The sequence below is a fragment of the Homarus americanus genome, unplaced genomic scaffold, assembly GCF_018991925.1.
Source record: "Homarus americanus isolate GMGI-L3 unplaced genomic scaffold, GMGI_Hamer_2.0 scaffold51476, whole genome shotgun sequence".
NCBI lineage: Eukaryota > Metazoa > Arthropoda > Malacostraca > Decapoda > Nephropidae > Homarus > Homarus americanus.
The window spans coordinates 7,086,089-7,102,778 of record NW_024736148.1 but is presented as its reverse complement, the minus strand read 5'-3'; the positions used below and the strand labels follow the sequence as shown (position 1 = coordinate 7,102,778).

Genomic DNA, 16,690 nt, shown 5'->3' with positions numbered 1-16,690 from the left:
CGACAGGTTTAGCTAGTTTATGTTGCTTCACAATCATTTCAGCGCGTGACGTCGCTAAATGTGTTCGTACTTGGCCATGAATATCCGTAAAAACACGGATTTGCTTTGCCGCGAAATCATCCATTTTATAAACAGGGCTCGGCTTATCTGTAAGTACATCATAAGGCAGACGTTTGTCTGTACCCTAGACAATGTAGTAGGGTGATTTGCCTGTAGAGCTATTAATCCACCCATTAATAGACGCTGCAACTTGAGGTAACCAATCTTCCCATGTGTATTGCAAATCACACACAATCGGGCGAAGTATCTCCAGTATCTTGCGATAGGCTCTCTCAACAAGGTCATTAGCCTGTGGATGATAGGCTGTCAAAAAACTTGGCTGTATTCCATATTGGGCACACATTTGTGCTACTAGCTGATTCTTGAACTCTGTCCCATTGTCTGAGAGAAGAACTTTAGGCGTAGTATATGAACATATTAGATTCATCACTAAGGCATAGGCCACAAATTTGGCTGTTTTATCCTTCAGTGAGACTAAAATAACAAATCTAGAAAAATGATCCACACACACACACTAGAACGTACGAGGATCCCTGATGACTCCTCGGAAGTTGTAACAAGTCTATGGCGACTGTGTCAAACGGACGGTGTGGTGTAGGATATTGTAGAATCGGAGCCGGTGACCTTGTAGTACCCTTATGCTGGGCACATGACAAACATTTATCAATGTGTAATTCTATATCTTTCTTCATTGTGTTCCAGAAAGATTTCTTTCTGATTTCCGTCAAGCACTTGTCACGTCCTTGGTGACCTGCCTGAGGAACATCGTGGAACAACGTTATAATCGTTTCACACAACGAGTCAGGTACGACTATTTTAGAAACAATACCTTCGGACGTCTTTTTCGATCGATGGAGTTTGTTATGCCGTAATTCACACTGACTTAGTTGAAGAATTAATTTGGGAAGTTTAATATCCTCTCCCGCTTCTAAAGCAAAAATGACTGCTGACCATATCGGGTCGCGTCGTTGCTTATCTTGTAGTTGTGAAAGAGTGAACGTTGATACAGGCATCACTGGTGCTATATTTCTAGACAAAGCGTCGACGACTACATTCGCCCTTCCCGGTAAATACCTAAACTCGGGGTCAAGTTCCTGAATTGTCAAATACCAGCGTGCTAATCTGCCTGATAAATTCCTGCCATGGAACAGTTCTGTTACTGCCGCATGATCCGTAAACACAGTTATCTTATAACCAAAGATAATGTCTTTAAACTTCTTCAGTGCCCACACAACAGCTAACGTCTCCAAATGCGTTACCGAATAACGTGTTTCAACATCATTAAGTTTACGGCTTGCAAAAAGTTATCACTGTAAACTTTCTTCTCGAATCCACTTGCATGAGTACAGCTCCGATTCCTTGTCCTGAAGCGTCAGTACACAGAGTGAACGCTTGAGTGTAATCAGGGAATGCCAGAACAGGGGCATTGGTAAGCGCTATCTTCAATGCCGCAAAACTATTTTCGTGTTCAGCATCCCACGCAAATATTGCATCTTTCTTTAGTGACCTTGTTAAGGGTGACGCCAATGTTGCATAGTTCTTAATAAAAGAACGGTAATATCCAGATAATCCAAGAAAACTACGCACTTGATCAACCGATGTAGGACGTGGGAACTGAGATACAGCTTTAACTTTATCATCAACTGTATGAATACCGTCACCGTCAACTACATGACCAAGGAAATGGATTCTGGATTTTAAAAACTCACACTTCGAAAGTTTAATCTTAAGACCTGCTGTGGAAAGTTTTTCCAACAATTCACGCAGTTTAATCAAATGGGTATCGACATTCTTACTGACTACTATTAGATCATCCAAATAAGCGCAGACTGTGGTACTATCAATCCGGCAAATAGGGTGTTGTTCATTCTTTGAAATGTCAGTGAGGCATTCCTGAGACCAAAAGGCATTCGTAGAAACTCAAAGTTGCCCAGGGGGTGCTAAACGCCGTAACTTCTCGGGATTTCTCATCGAGTGGTATCTGCCAGTACCCGCTAAGCAAGTCTTAGTTGCTAAACACAGCATTATCCTCGCCTAAGGACTACAATAAACAATATATCGCTCAATACAGGCATAGGGTACCTATCCGGGATCGTACTTTCATTGACGCGCCTAAAATCAATAACTGGGCGCCAACCACCATCCTTCTTAGCGCGCTGGCTATGTGGTAGTCGGTAAGCTGGTATATAGATAGGATTTGTGCCCTCCTTTAATGATATGTGATGGGACGTTAAATCTGTCTGTCCTAGCTGTTCCCCTGGCAAAGCTACAATGTTTCTGTAGTCAGCAAGCAGCTCTAAGAGTCGTGTCTTGCCTTGAGGATGATCAATCACCTTAACATGTGGAGCAATTTGATCTATCCTCTCCTGCCTAGTTTGGTGGGATTGAGAAACAATACTACCAACCGGGAATTGCATATTCTGTAATTCAACATTGTTGTGATATACTAGAAAATCACACTAATAACATCCTTTTTTCAATATCCTAGGAACCCCTGTTCTATTGAGAATTAGAACGTCTGTCAAACCACCAGGTCTAATCGTGCTCAACGTCGATTCGCACGACAAACCCTTAACCTTGCACGTTTCCAGGAGACATACCACATCAGTCCCCTTATACACGTCAGGTAATTCTACAGTGGCCTTGGTGAATTCCACATTCTGATAATGGATAGTACTCTTCAATACTGCAGGTCCATCCTTCTAGCTCTTGCTGCTATAATCACGCTGGGAAAGTGAGTGTGTGAGGTTTGGGGCTCGCTTCGACACATTATTCGCCTTCCTCCGAATGGGAATGGTGGACAACACTTTCGACTTTGCGGAGAGCAATGGTGCAGAATTATGTATAGCGTTGTAGGAAACACCCTTAAACATAATAGCATTATTACACGGACGAACATCTTTACAATTCGTTCTGAGTGTTGGTAGATCAATCAATCCGTCAGCTGTCAAATTAAAATGCTGGACTACATAAAAGTCTGCATAGAAGGGAATACCACGTCTTGAAAATCTTAGTGGTAGAGTCACCATTCCTGCAATGCTCAGCTGCGTACCTGATACTCTCTCGACTTGGCGTCAGTAGGTTTCCATTAGAAATCTCGGTGAGGGAATCTACGTTGTAACTCTTGATAGGATGTCAAGGCAAAAACATTTGCGCAAGCACCCATATCAATATTCAGAGCCAATCTGATATCTCCAACTCTCACCGGGAAGGACAACACTTCCACTTTACTAAGCGCCGCTATTTATGAGGCTGCCACAGAAGTGTTGTTTGAAGCAGGTACCAATGTACCAATCCTTCCTCGTTTTTTGACAAGTGCTGGCCTTCCCCCCCGACTTCTTATACTGGTAACGACATGCTTTATGCTGCTGCTGTGTTATCGGGGGTACTCCAGAGTCCACGCTCCTGGCCTTGAGCATTATGTCACACTCATCCGTGTTGTGAGATGCTGATCGATGGAATGCACACCATGATCCTCATTTTTGTCCAGGTGGAGACGTAGTCTTGGCCGCCTCCATGTACGTCTTGGGCACTCCCTGCTTCTGCCTAGCGCCTGTGTTGGATTCTCTCCGTTTCTCTAACGCTACCACCCTGGAGCTGGTAACAATCATCAATCGTGTGACCCCTCTTATTACTCCTCAAAGACCGTCGATGCTTGTAACCTGCACCGTAATTACCCTGGTGTTGAGTTTGGATCCGAGCCAATGGCTGTATTGGCGCTACTGGGGTAAGCGTCGTAGCCTGGGAATTATGTGTTGTCAGAGGTCCAGACGTCTTTGGTGCCAGTTTGTTAGCGTAATCCACAAGAATAGTAGGCGGAACAAATTCCACTTCCTGGGCTCGACCATAGATGGGTTGACGAGCCGCCAACAAAAAATAATCAGTTCTATTAAAGTTTCCACGTCTTCTGGGGACATCTTACCATCGTCGTCGTACCACTGTGATCCACGGAAGGTTGCTTCCATATCCTGTCTGACCTCTCCAGCAATGGAGACAGCCCCCATCGGGGTTTCTGCTTGAACCACAGGTGCCAAACGATCAAGCCAGCGAAAGATCCTGGAGATACTTCTCCCGATTGTGTGTGATTTGCAGTACACATGGGAGGATTGGTTTCCGCAAGTTGCAGCGTCTATTAATGGGTTGATTAATAGATCTACAGGGGATGATATGGTATATAATTCAAATGTAATTAACCCATTTATATAATCTTTCTGTTGATGAGACAGGGGCTATTACAGGCTATATTTAGTGTAGGAAGGGCAGCGGCAGCGTCCTTCTGGACCTGGCGCTTGTCTGCCTTGGTATACAGTCAGGCTTATTCAAAAGTATTGACACCTCGTGTGGTGCTCCTCCAAGCTTTATGGTGTGGAGTGATCGTCTCCCTGGTGATGTGGTCGATTTGGCACTTTTCAGGTTTGTCTAAGACTATCCTTATACCTTTTCCGTTGCCCAACAGCTGTTTTTTTTTTTTTTTATGGGCAATAGCCTACCAGGGCACAGGTCATTTTTAATGACCCACATCAAGTCCCGCTGGGCTAAAATATAATAAAATAATAATGATTATGTTGATAATAATAATAATAATAATAATAATAATAATAATAATAATAATAATAATAATAATAATAATAATAATAATAATAATAATAATAATAATAATAATAATAATAATAAAAATAATAATAATAAATTTATTAAAAATATATAAAAATAAATAACAATTATAATAAAAAAAATGATAATACAAATTTATAAAAATTATAACTAATAATAATAATAATAATAATAATAATAATAATAATAATAATAATAATAATAATAATAATAATAATAATAATAATAATAATAAATGCAAAAAAATATATATATCAACAGTGAGAAATTATATATGTATGTTGTGTTGTCACAGTAAGAGAAAAAATTGAGGCAGAAAATAAGATCAACAACCTGGGACTTGGTCATAATTTTTGTGATGCTATATGGCAGAAGGGTCTACCATTAGACAACACATTATGCTTCATTTAGAGGGTGTAAAGTAGCTGCTTTGGCAGTCAACTGTCTTCCATGCAGGTAACATGGCCAGTCCAACATAGTTGTTCATGGATAATGGTAACCACGATGCTCCTACAGGTGTTCTCTTGTGTTCTCAGTGAACTCAGAGGATGGAGCATAGGCTAAATTGTTGAAATTTTCAAGTGCCTTGAGGTGCTTCTTGTATGTGACCCATGTCTCACTGCCATATAGCAAGGTTGGGAGGACCACTGCTCACTTTACTTGCAACCTTTTAGATAATTTGAGCTCCCTAAAGCTGAAGACATAGGTACAGACTCTTCAAAGGCTTGAGCCGCACATCTGATCTGATGTTGAATCTCTTCATCGATATCCTTAGTGGTGGACAAGTTGGAGCCAAGATTCTGAAAGTGGGTAACATTAGAGAGGATGATGGAGGTGTGCTTTAACCAAGGGCAGGCTGAAAGAGTATCCGATTCTTATGTACATTCACCTCATGGCCGAAGTGTGCATGCGCATCTGCATTGGTGTTCAAGATCTCCTGTAGGGCGCGTTCAGTGTGAGCGACAAGGGTGAGGTCAGCTGCAAACTAAAGTTGAGTAATGGAAGCGGCCGACACCTTTGTTCCTGCCTGGAGTCGTCTTACGTTGAAAAGACCCTTCATTCGGTACTGGATGCCCATCCCGCCAGCTAAATTGGCACTGGCACAAATAAGGAAGACAGCCAAGAATATAGAAAAGAGAGTTTATGCCAGTACACATCCTTGTTTTACCCCAGTTTGGATGATGAAGAACTCAGACTGTGTGCCATTTTGGCTACTGTGGAGTTGCCTTACAATGGCGATGAATTTTGGTTGGCAACCAAAACGACTGAGGGCCTGCCAGAGGGCTTCCCTGTTGACTAAGTCGAAGGCCTTAGTAAGGTCATTACAGCTGTGTAAAAGTCACGACACTGCTCTCTGCACTTTTCTTCTGTCTGGCGGACAGCAAACATCATGTCAGTGGTGCCACGTGATGATCTAAAGCGACATTGAGATTCTGGGATGAAGTTTTCTGCCTCAAGAAGAAGTCTGTTTTGGAGGACTTGGGCGATAATTTTGCCAGCTATGGACACCAGCGAGATTCCATGGTAGTTTCCACAGACTGACCAGTCTCCCTTGTTCTTATAAATATATTCTCCTGGAAATGGCTGGTAAGCAGAGGTCCTCTTGCTTTATGCATTTTGGCTGGGATTTCATTAGGCCCTGCGGCTTTGTTATTTTTCATCACCCTGTTTGATGGCAGTGGCTAACTCATCCTGGGATGGAGGATAGCTGAGGTAGGTAGTCAGGACATCCACATCTATCGATTTTAGTCATGACAGTGTTGAGGATACCCCATGACGGACTCGGATTTGGGCTGTTTTATCAACCCAACTTCGAGCTGCTCTCTGAAAGCCTGTGCTACCGCTGGATCTTTTAGTCGCATGCTGTTAAAACCTCTTCTGGAGGCTTATTTCCTTCGCCGTTTTGGGGCGACGTGAAGGGAGAGTTTGATTCTGACGAGCAGTTGATCTGTCACAATGGTCTGAGCCGCTCATGGCTCGGGTGATGAGGACACACACACACAGACACACACACACAGACACACACACACACATACACAGACACACAGACACACAGACACACACACACACACACACACACACACACACATACACACACAGACACACACACACACACACATACACAGACACACAGACACACACACACACAGACACAGACACACACACACACACACACACACACACACACACACACACACAGGCTTCCACGGGCCTCATTGCTGTTTCTTTATATCATCTGCCACAACTAGTCATGCCACGTCAGGTAAAAAATATGAGACGCACTAATTGTCGGAAACAATAATCATCCCATAGATTGGGAAAACAGTTGACAAGTGTATAAATCATCATGTGTCGCAGAAAGACTTCTAGTTGAAGCAAGTTTGATAAGAGAAATGTATTCTTTAAGCCTCAGTAATGGTCAGTACAAAACTGATAATATGTTACACAAAATTATTTGTCAGTGGCCCAAGGATAAAAATGCTTTGAAAGCATGTAAGGTAGATAGATGTATGATAGATGACTAGTGGGTCTCATAGTTTTTACCTGACGTGACATGACTAGTTATGTCGCCCGTTCTTATAATCTCTTCTTACGTTTGCTGTATGGTTGGTGTTTGGATTAGTGGATGTCATGTTTTTTTACCTGACCCCATGTTTTATGAGGTCACCTGTGTACATAAGCTCTCTCTCAGCCTTTGTAATTCAGTTACCTCTGAAGATGTCTTGAATAAAGACGAAACCTAAGAACATAAGAAAGAACACAAGAATGGAGGAAACTGCAGCAGGCCTATTGGTCCATATTGGGCAGTCCCATTTACACCCAACCCCTATTGCTCATATATCCATCCAACCCATGTTTGAAGCTATCCAGCGTATTCGAGTTAATGATGATATTTGGTAACTTGTTCCACTCGTCCACTACTCTATTTCCAAACCATTATTTACCTATTTCGCGCCTAAATCTAAATTTGTCTAATTTAAAACCCTTCTTAGGAGTTCGCTCCTGGTTGGATAGTTTGAGTACCTTGTAATGTCCCCTTTGTTCAGCCCTGACTTCCATTTGTTTACCTTTATCATATCGCCCCTCACTCTATGTCTCTCGAGGGAGTACAAATTAAGATGCTTTAACCTGTCCCTGTACTCAAGGTTCCTAATACCCGGGATTAGTCTTGTCATTCTCCTCTGAATTCTTTCCATTCTGTAATACGGTGACCAGAATTGAACTGCGTAATCCAAGTGAGGTCTCACAAGCCGATATCTATGGTCCAAGTACTGAGCCTTGGGAACTCCACCAATGACGATGCTCCAATCGGATTTAGTACCGTTGATGCTCACTCGCTGTTTCCTGTCCCGTAACCACGCCCTAATCCATTTAAGGATATTACCTTTGATGCCATGAGCCTCCACTTTTCTTATTAGTCTTTCGTGGGTGACTCTGTCGAAGGCTTTGCTAAAGTCGAGATATACCACTTCATAATTGTGCCCCTCGTCCACTGATTCTAAAACAGATGAAAAGAATGTTAATAGATTAGCTAGACATGAACGCCCGCTTGTGAAGCCATGTTGGGAATCATTGATCAACTTGTGCTTCTCCAGGTGATTTCGAATAGAGTTTGAAATAATTGCTTCCAATAATTTGCCTACAATTGATGTTAGACTAATTGGACTGTAGTTACAGGATAGGAATCTATCTCCCTTCTTGAAAATCGGTATTACATTCGCTCTCCTCCAGGATTCTAGTACTGCACCCGTTTTTAAGGACATGTTAAACAACTTTGCTAAGGGCATACTAAGCTCTTCCTTACATTCCTTTAATTCTCTGGCAAATATCTCATCGGAACCTGGTGACTTATTAGGCTTTAGTTTGTCTATTTGCTTACTAACATCGTTACTAGTCACTACTATCTCGCTAAATTTATTTTCTTCACTATCTCTGTATAGAGTCGGTGCCTCGGGTATCATGTTTAAATTTTCGGTGGTGAAAACTGTTGAAAAATATTTATTCAGATTAGTGCTCATTTCTCCATCGTTATCAGTTAGCTCGCCGGTATCCGACTGTATTGGTCCAATATTTTCTCGTGTTTTGGTTTGACTTCGCCTCCCATACTACCTTCAGCTCATTATTCCTCTTTGCTTTTTTTATCTCGGTCTTAACCCTACCGGCCAATAACTTATAATAATCTCGGAGGTAAACTTCACCACGATTTATTCTCCTTCCTTCCTTTGTCCATTAAGGTTCTTTAAGTAATTATTTATCCATTTAGGGTCATTGTTGTTTGATCTGAGTTTTCTGTATAGTATGTTCTGCCTTTGTGCATTAAGTAACTCATTATTTAAATTGTTGTGGAACTCGTCAACCTCAGATCTCGTTATCAGGTTTCCAGGTAAGGTGAGGTCGCCCTCTGTGGGTACATTGTGTGAGGACACCTCATGTGAGGTCATATAATTCACCCCCAAGCGTGTAACCCCTTCTCTCAGCTGCCTCTTCAAACTATCAAAGTTTGCCCTTCTGAAATTTGGAACTTTAGTAGAATTTTCCTTGCGACTGCCCTGAAATTCTAACTGGAATCTAATTTTTTTGTGATCGCTGTTAGCAAGCGTTCCCTACCTTGAAATCATTAATGAGGTTTTCTCTGTTTGACAGACCTAAATCGAGTAATATTATTACCCCGGGTGGGTTCGGTTATATGTTATCTTAAGAAACAGTCCTGGATTGTTTCAAGAAAATCCTCTGATTCTGAGTTACCCGTAAAGTCAATCCAATCTATTTGGCTAAAGTTTAAAGTAGCCTACTATACAGACTTTGCTATGTATGGAAGCCCTGCGCATTTCATCCCAAATAAGTCGCTCAATAACTTTATGAAGATTAGTAGGTCTAATTATTACTCCTGTGATTATTTTTTCCCTACCATCGATTAATTCCATCCAAATTGTTTCTGTATTCCATTCAGTTTTTATTTCTTTATGTATTTAACACTTCAGATTATCCCTGACATAGATTGCTACTCCGCCTCCTTTCCTCTTCCGATCGATGTGGAATAATTTGTAACCTGCAATTTGGTATTCGACAGGTAACTCTCGTGAGCCTAGGTTTAACCATGTTTCGGTGAATGCTATTACACGTATATCGATTTTTTCGGTACACACCAACGCCCTGATTTCATTCATTTTGTTTATCATACTTCTACTGTTTGCATAGTAGACATTTAAGTTAGTAGTGTTCTGAGTCCTCTCTTTGTCGCGTTTAGGTTTTAACTGCCTGCCTAATTTAGTTTTGTCATAAGTCCTACACTATTTCCCTGTAACCTTTCACTTTGTTTACCAGCTCCCACTGCAGTCCCCTCCACCCCCTTGCTCAAATGTTCCCCTAGCAGTTTAGAGACTTCTTTTGAACTGCCCTCTTGAGAGAGCCAGCCAGGGTTGCCACCCCATCCCGAGACAGATGCACCCCATCCCTAGCTAAAGGTTCCTTCTGCAGAAGAAGTTGTCCCAGTTGTCAATGGATGGGACTGATATTGACTAGCAATATCAGTGAAGCCAGCCGTTGACACCAATTTCCCTTGACAACCATTCACCACCAACTCCTCTTCTAGGCAAGATACCACATACTATCGGGATCCCTCCCCTATCTCTAACCTCTCCCAGCGCCTCCCTATACCTCTTGAAATGTTCCTCACTCCTAACCTTTCCTATGTTGTTACCTCCTCCTAAGATGGTTGGCCTAAACCTGGTGTTTCCTTGCTTCTCTCATGGACAGTTCTATGGTGGATGCTCCAGAGCGGGAACTGGCAAAAATCTGTACATACTTGATGCTAATGGCAAAACCAAAAATGTGGTCAACCTTAATGCACTACAGTGAGACAATGTGGAGCCTCCTGGAAGGTGGCGTCCTACCGTTGCCTAGCGAAAGAGCCGCACGGAGGGCGGCGATTCCGCTATATATATATATATATATATATATATATATATATATATATATATATATATATATATATATATATATATATATATATATATATATATATATATATATATATATATATAAGATAAATCTTGATAAAATCACACGGGAAAAGGGAACTTACACGTCTCTCCTACGCTGTGTCCTTAATCTGTCAACAACATCCTCATCTTCGCCCCATCTACCGTAGCTACAAGAAGAGTATGCTGAAAGCTCATAGTCTCAAAAACAAGTTGAAGTTTTTGAAAGATTGCAGAGATGATAAAATTGTTCCCAAGTCCTGTCTTCCAAGTAAACTCAGAAATCTGGACAATCAAGCATTCTCTGAGTTGGATAAAGTGCTGCTGGACTCCCTTATCAAGAGTTCAAGTGACAGTGTGAAATTAGCTTTTAAACACAGTGCTCAGTGTAAAATACTTATGCAAAACAGTGTGTTGATAAGCGGCATACCATTCGTGATCCCTTTTCCCGTGTGATTTTATCAATATATATATATATATATATATATATATATATATATATATATATATATATATATATATATATATATATATATATATATATATATATATATATATATATATATATATATATATATAAATATATTCATTGAAATCAGAGAAACAGACGTACACACAAACACAAACATGTATCGTTACACACTTTATTGTTTAACTTTAGACTTCAAGAATAATATCAAAAAATTACTTTGAGAGATCTACCTTAGCTAGGTACAGTACATTAAGTTAGTGTAAGTTAGAAGATAATATAATTGTAAACATTATTTTTCAAATGTTTCTCTTCCTTAATAATATCAGGTTTCAGAGAGAACGTCTAAGTAAGGTTTTAGTACAAATTTGTTGTTCTTTTTGTGATTTTTTGTGTTTTAGCTCAAGTCAAACACTCTAGTGATTACTTAAACCTTTAATTTTGATGGATATTCATCATGTGAACATTTTATGAATCATCTCTCAAGCAATTTTCTGACAGACATATTTCTGGGAGGACGATAGGTGGTCTCTTGTTCCCTTTCATCTCTTTAAAACATTTTCCTTTCGTGTAGTGTGAAATATCAGCTCCAGTTTACTGCTAACCAAATTTTAATGTTACTGACTCGCATTTATTTCCTGTTTCTTTTCTTTTTTAAATCATTGACCTCATTTCATTATTCCTTTTGTTTATTCTGGTCATGAAATTAAAACGTTTTGGATGGAACTTTTCTCTTGTTTACTGACTATTGTATTCCACGCTATCTCCCTAATGTGAATGCCGGTGTAAATGATAATAACGTCACGAGTTATATAGTACTATAGTTATTTACCTGTGGAATTGTTGTTTCACTATCAGTTTTAAAAGGTTTATAACACGGATTTGAAGTTGGCACGATATTGTTTATGGAACCTTTATAATAATAATAATAATAATAATAATAATTAACGGTTTATTGAAAGAGCTTGGCAGCCAGAAGGCTGAAAATATACAGTTACATATTTGGGGAATGGGTTACGAATTACAAATAATATACAAGTTACATGAGTGACACAAATAAGACATATAATAACTAGATGGGGAAAAGCTCAAACTACAGTTCATTTCAACATAGTGACAGTGCAAGGAGTAGTGTTTACTGGGAGTGAATACACTGATTTATTACAAGTTATTGATAATTTTTACAATGGTTGGGACTGGGCTGTTCTTATAGCGATCAGTTCGTGCACGTATGGGCTGGATGCGGTTGTGGTGTCGAACAGCAATTCTCGGACTGGGGATCTCAGGTGGTAGTAGGAGCCGGTGTCGGGATGGTGTAGAAGCTTCTTACCAAATTTGCAGATGAGGTCGTGGTGATGGTCAGTGAGAGTCGAAAGGGTCAGTGTGTTGAGCGCTTCTTGATATGTGGAGTAGGAAGGAGAGAGAATAATCTTGCATGCCCTCTTTTGCACTTTTTCTAGGTGTTTACATTGTGTGGCATTTAGGGAGGAAGACCAGGTGGGGGAGGCATAGGTGAGCTTGGGAAGTATGAATGTTGTGTAAACACTGAGGAGCTCGTGTGCAGGAACTCCGAGGGACTTGAGTCGGCGTAGGAGGTGGAGACGGAAACTGGAGGATTTGATAACTTCACTGACGTGTGGTTTCCAATTTAGTTTGTTGTCTATGGTGACGCCGAGGAGCTTCGTGGAATCTACAACCTGGAGTGTGTTCGGACCTAGAGTAATGGAAGGAGGTGGGACAATGTCGGAGGAGAGGTTGATGTGCATAACCATGGTCTTGGTGTGGTTGATGGTGACATGGTTGTTCGTGGCCCAGTTTTGGAGACTGTTCAATAAATCCTGAAGGGCGGTACAGTTGGGAGCAGAATTGTTGACACTGATCCCAATGGTGGAGTCGTCGACATATTTCCAGCGGGCATCATTGATGAGCATAAGGAAGCAGAGTGGTCCCATCTTGGTGCCTTGGGGGACGCCACAGGTGAGTGACTGAAAGGTGGAGACAGCCCCTCGCAAGCGTACAGCTTGGCGTCGGTCACTGAGGAAGTCTGTAAGCCATGGTATAAGACTTCTCCGAAGCCCGAGGTCAATAGCTTTGTTGATGATTATATTGTGGTCGACTAGGTCGAAGGCTTTAGTGAAATCAATGAAGGCGACAGCTACAGACGTTTTTCGTTTCTCGAGATGGCGGTATATGTAATCGAGAAAGCTGACAAGACAGTGAGTGGTGGAGGAAGTTTTCATGTTGCCAAATTGCTGAGGGTCTACGACTCCTGCAATATCAGCATAAGCCCAGTCGAACACAAAACTTTCACAGATTAGGCTGGGTATTGGGGTGATTGCAATAGGTCGTAGCTAATTTAAGGATTGTGGGCTGGTTGACTTGGGCACTGGTGATACATAAGAGGTCTTCCAGTCATCTGGGCATCTGGCTTGACTGAGAGAAGCATTGATGATGGAGCAAAGGGGTTTAGCAAGCTCCGGGGAGAACTCCTTGAAGAGTTTCATTGGTAAGTCAATGGGGGTGGTAGAGCGTTTTAATTTTAGTTTGTCCAGGCGTTTTGCTACTTCAAATTCTTCTACTAAGTCAGTGGGAAGGGGGGCTGGTAGGTAAGCAGGGAGAGTGGTTGTGTCAAGCCGGGGGAGCGTCTGGCATATAGTAGCGAAATGGTTGTTTGTTTGCTCAGCTGCGTCAACATTAGTGAGATGGCTAAGGAAGGGGAGGGGGTGTGTCTTATTGTTTAGTCCACAGAGTTCTTTAAGCTTACCATACCATTGACTGATGTTGGTCTGCTTCAGGTGTTGTAATTTGGTTGGGTAGTGGGACTTCTTTGCAGTGCGTATTTCGCGGATGACTCGGTTGCGAAGGGACCTGTAGCGGATGTGGTCATTGAGATGAAAGGCTCTGTCTCTCTGTTGCATAAGTCTTTTGATCCGAGGTGTGATCCAGGGCAAGTCAGCTGGGTGAGATCTGACGGACTTCTCGGGGAAGAAGTGGTGGTGAGCTTCCGTGGTGGTGTTGGTATAATTTATCCATTTGGTTTCCACGTCATCCACGCTAAGTACTTCAGTCCAGGGATGGTGAACTATCCACTGCCCGAAGAGGCGCACTGCAGAGTCAGTAATCGGCCTGTAGGTCTTGATGTAGGGTCTCTGTACTTGAGTGGGAGTGGCAGCTGGGGACCAGAGCACTGATAAGTGTGTGCTACACCCGATAGGAGGCATTGGTTGAGGTGGTTGGTACTGGTCCGCTAAGTCAGTTAAGATAAGGTCAAGGGTATTTTGACCGTGTGTGGGGAAGGTCACAACTTGTGATAGTGATAGCTGGTCCTGGATATCAGTGGTGTCAATTTCATTAAAATCCCCACATAATACTAACTTGGCACATGGGTACCTAACTCTGAGGTGGTCTGAGGTGGTGATGAGATGATTGATAAGAGTGTCTCTGGTGGGTGAGCGAGGCGGATGGTATGCCACACAGATTATGATGAAAGCAGTGTTGCGCGGGTGGGCCCGTAGCACGACACGTACCCATAATGCTTCCACATCTGCTGGGACTTGAACATCCAGGCGTGACGGGCGTAGGTCATCTTGACAGAAGAGGGCAACGCCCCCTCCGCGTCTATGTGAACGAAGGTGATGAAAGAGTTGATATCCCTCAATATGTGGGTGTGTGTGTGTGTGTGTGTGTGTGCAAAGAAGACGTTCATATTGCATGTATGTATGTATGTATTTATGTAAGTATTGTACGTGTTTACGTATATATGTATGTATGCATGTATGTATGTCGATGTTGATAACCACATAGGAAACAAGAAAACACGAAGTTCCCAAACGCTTTCGTGTAATTCACATCTTCAGGGGTGAGTACAGACAAGGCTAATATACACAGTAAAGGAGCTAGACAATGATACCTTGTGTGCCCTTGGTTATGGTTTAGGTTTTGCTTACTCTAACTAGGGACTCAACAGCGTTGATATAGCCAGAGCATTTTGCAATTCGGAGAAATTCAGTAATTTAACAAATGAAGAAGTGAACATGTGTAAAGGTATTGTGTACGCAACTATGTCTAAGCCTTGTGTTCCAATTTGTCCAGAAAGATTTACCAAAGCAATCCAAGCCATTGAGAAAAATAAGGATTTACATGTTATAAAAGCAGATAAAGCCCGCATAGTAGTGATTTTAAACAGAGAGGATTATCTAGCTAAAATGAATGACCTTTTATGTGATGCTGCAACATATTCTAAGCTCATAAATAGTCCTCTAAACACAGTTAACACTCAGTTTAACAAAAATCTTAAATCTCTGTTGAGTGGGGAAGATAATCTCATTAAATAGTTTTCTTCAATGTTTCCTTTACTGCCATACACTCACAAGCCAAATAATCCAGCAAGACCCGTTATTGCTCAGATGTGTCAATCACTTATAAGTTGTCTAAATGGTTAGTTTCTTTACTAAACCCCCTTGTTGGCAACATTTCAAACTCTTATATTAAGAATAATATGGATTTAATTGATAAACTTAATAACTTACGCGTTAATTATGATTTAAACTGGTCAGTTTTGATGTAACATCACTCTTTACAAAAAGGCTCAGTTGATGAGTTGCTTGAGTTCCTCACAGATTCCCTTGAGATTATTCCCTTGCCCGTCTCAAAAAAAAATGTTTTCATTGAACTTATCAAACTATGTATAAAGAATTGTAAATTTTAATTCAATGGAGAATATTATGCTAAAAAACTTGGTATGATGATCAGTAATCCGCTGTCACCAGTATTGAGCAACTTATACTGCATATGGAATTTTTTGAGAAGAAACTACCAAGTAATATTTCACCATCTTCAGCAGTTTGATTTAAATATGTAGATGATGTACAGTATATGTCTTTGACCATGTAATGAGAACTTAAAATCCTTTCTACCCCTACTTAACAAATTAGCCCTCTCGATCAAATTATCTGTAGAATTAGAAAGCGACTGTAAATTACACTTCCTAGACTGTCTGATCTACAGAGTAGGTAACACCTTCAAGTTCAGTACTTATAGGAAACCTAATAATGATTGTTCATATATTCATTATTATTCTGCCTTTCATAATAGATTCAAACAGTCAGTATTCTCATCAATGTTTTTACGTGCTCTACGAACATGCAGTCCGGAATTCATTGATGAGGAATATATATATATATATATATATATATATATATATATATATATATATATATATATATATATATATATATATATATATATATATATATATATATATATATATTATATATATATATATATATATATATGTATATATATATATATATATATATATATATATATATATATATGTATATATATATATATATATTTATATATACATATATGTATATATAACTGAAAAACTGGAACGTAACTGTTACATTTAGTAACTCATGCACTGTAAAACAAATGTTAATTAAGAACTCTCCCAGTAATGCATATGGCTGCATTTACAAGGTGCATTGCAAGGAATATAATATGTTCTACTTAGGCCAGACGGGAAAAGATCTTATAACTAGACTTAAACAACATAGATATA

General features: G+C 40.5%; 1 protein-coding gene across 1 annotated transcript in view; it reads left to right on the top strand.

The window, feature by feature from the left end:
- Positions 1-16,690, top strand: part of LOC121871998 (glycine receptor subunit alpha-3-like) — a 184,811-nt gene that overhangs the window by 152,441 nt on the left and 15,680 nt on the right. The window lies entirely within an intron of this gene.